Source organism: Arachis ipaensis, chromosome B03 (assembly GCF_000816755.2).
Source record: "Arachis ipaensis cultivar K30076 chromosome B03, Araip1.1, whole genome shotgun sequence".
Taxonomy (NCBI): domain Eukaryota; kingdom Viridiplantae; phylum Streptophyta; class Magnoliopsida; order Fabales; family Fabaceae; genus Arachis; species Arachis ipaensis.
Window position 1 is genome coordinate 129108882 of NC_029787.2, and position 2976 is coordinate 129111857.

Genomic DNA, 2976 nt, shown 5'->3' on the forward strand with positions numbered 1-2976 from the left:
AATGGTTTTACAAGTTATGCATTCTTCATTGATTTTTAAAGGTTTAATTATTCTGTTAGTTTCTATCGTTTTACCAAATTTTTAATTAGGTCCCTATATATATTTTTTTTTAATTGGGTCCCTATACTATAATTTTATTTTCAATTTAATTCTTACCGTGACAAAAATGTTTAAAATAACAAAATATTCCATTAAAAAAATAAATATTCTCATTGTTAAAATTAAAAACCAAATTAAAGAGACTTTAATTTTTTTAAAATTCCAAAATACCCTTTCACATTGCACCGCACTCATACCTTGTCCTATGTTCTTCGTTGAGCTTCCCTGTCGCCGCGTTTCCTCCGCTTGGCATCCGTCGCTGGTCGTCTGCCGTCACTTATCGTAACCCTGGTGTGTTCCACTACTCGCAGAATGCCACGCCGCTCCTCCATCGCCATTCCCTTCGCCTCCCTTTCGCTCGCGTTCGTCGTCGCCATTCCCTTCGCTTATTCACACGCGTTTGTCATCGCCGTCCCTTTTGTTGGCATCCCGTCGCTGCGCCGTCCCCATTGAATTTGATGTGAGTTTGTTTGATTTTTTTGTTTCAACTTCTATTTCTGTTTATGTTTGATTCTCTCTGTTCCTGTTTCTTTTCTTGTTTGAATGTGAGTTTGTTAAATTTTTTTGAATGAACATTTGTTTAATTTGTTTAATTATTTTGTTCCTGTTTAATACCTCCTGTTTGATTATCTTCTTGTTTCTATTTGCTGAATTTGTTTAATTTGTTTAATTGTTCATATTTTCTAATTTTGTTTAATTGTCAGATTTATCTTTGAATTTTGTTTAATGTTCCCCATCCATCTTCTGTTACAATTGCTCTCGAAAAAGGTATGCTTCATCTAACTTATAAAACCACTTTTTTTGTTTTAATGTTATTTTTTGATGGTGCTCATGTATGTATATATGTTATTAAATCTTGTTGTAGAATGATGAATGAATGCTAATAAGTCATTTGACTTTGTTTGAGTGTTTTTATAGGATTTTAGCAAGAAAAACATAGATAAACTGGGACACGAAGTTTATGAGCCTTTGGATGTGATCTCTTCCCACCTCTGCATCTAATCTATGCTGAGAATCCTAGTGATTCTAGGAAGGTTAGTCACATGGAATGATTTAATCGTCTGCTATTAATTTATTATATTTTCTACCTCTGACTATTAATTACATCCCTTAATCTCTTTGGCAAAGAATAGTCCTTACAAGAGGATTACTAATTAGTTAGTATTGGATTGATCTATATATATTATATAAAAGATAATTAAGTTGGGTGGCAACATTATAAAAGCCATACTCTTTGATTAAGTAGCTTGTGATTCTAAATAAGCAAAAACAAAAACACAGCATAATAAATTTTCTTTGGATTTTGCTTTTAAAGTTGTTTTGTATCTAATGCTTTGAAATTAATAATTTCTTGTTTAAGAAAATCTTTCCTTTCTTGATTCATGTATCAAATGGTTTTGATTGGTATTATCAAAACGTTTCCCCCACTCCACTATGGTCAATTTTTGATATAACCTCTAAAATGATCATTTTTGATATAATGGTTCAATTTGTGTGATGATTAATCTTTTTTTTTCTTTTTCAATCTAGACATTGGTTCGGTACCAGTTACAGACATTGCTCTTTCAAAAATTTTTTCGGCTCAGAAACCGACAGTTATCAATGTTATTGTTGATCCTTTGTTATTGTTGATCCCTATGCTGGTTCAGAGAATGAGAGGTTGCAACACAAGAACTAATTTTTAAATTATCTGTATTACACTAAAATTACGTTTTTTTATGGTTTTTGTTTTTAAATTTCAAATTTTAATAACACAAATTATATAGTCTTGTGATTTTTATGGAGTACCATGATATGATAAAGACAAATTATATTCCATGAATCCACACAGATGTAAAATGTTATATGATCATAATGAATACTTGAATGATAGAAGCTGAATTTTATATATACTTATTACTACTATTTTTGTTTCATTTTATCCATTACTTTTTTTTGTATGTTCTTAAGATAAGGTATTTTAAAAATCAAGAAAAAAGAGAAGGTATTTTTGGTACAATTTGTATATCAATAAGCAAAAGAATGATAGTGACAAAATAAAAGAGATTATAGGAATATTTTTCTTTTCGTAAAATCATTGAATAGGGATTATAGTAATATCTTTCTTTGAATATTTATAATTTCATCGAATTTTCAATTAGGTCCTTATACTTTTTTTTTTCTTTTCAATTAGGTCCCTAAGGGTATACAAGTAATTTCACAATTCACTAACATTTTTTTGACGTTTAACGTTAACAAGAACTAAATTGAAAAAAAAAATAATGTATAGGGACCCAATTAAAAAGAAAAAAAGTATAAGAATCTAATTAAAAATTCGGTAAAACTATAGGGACCTGCAGAATAATTAAATCATTTTTAAAAGAAATACTTATTTCAGTTAAAAATAAAAGTAATATTCCTTAATTATAATTAAAATTATTTCCTGTAGTATATGTTAAATAATCTGTTTGATAATAAAGGACATAAATAAATTCTAGATTTTATAAAAAAATTTAAATTGTTAGAATATATTCTTTAATTTTTTTGTTAGTAATATATCATATAACTGTGTATAATAATTAAAAAAGTTTATTTATACTTTACAATCAATTTTTTTTAGAGGATAAACGAAATAAATATGTAAAAAAATTGGAATATCAAAACTGGAAACTATTTTATTTATTTATTATCACTAAATTATAATTTAATATTTTGATGTTATGGGTAAAAATAATTCATTATTTAATAGATTATAACCAAGTTAAAAGTGAATCTTAAACCTTGATTAAATAAAAAATATTAGACTCTTGTATTAAAAAGGGTACTGTAAAAATTATAAAATATGAATCAACAAAAGTAATATTATTGATTTGAAAAAAAAATATACTATAAGAATGC

At 27.0% G+C, this 2976-nt stretch overlaps 1 long non-coding RNA gene across 1 annotated transcript; it reads left to right on the top strand.

Moving 5' to 3' along the window:
- On the top strand, positions 249-1991 carry LOC110270429. The gene is made up of 4 exons (XR_002359940.1): positions 249-559; positions 804-867; positions 1018-1133; positions 1630-1991. It is a non-coding gene; the product is annotated as an uncharacterized LOC110270429 (long non-coding RNA).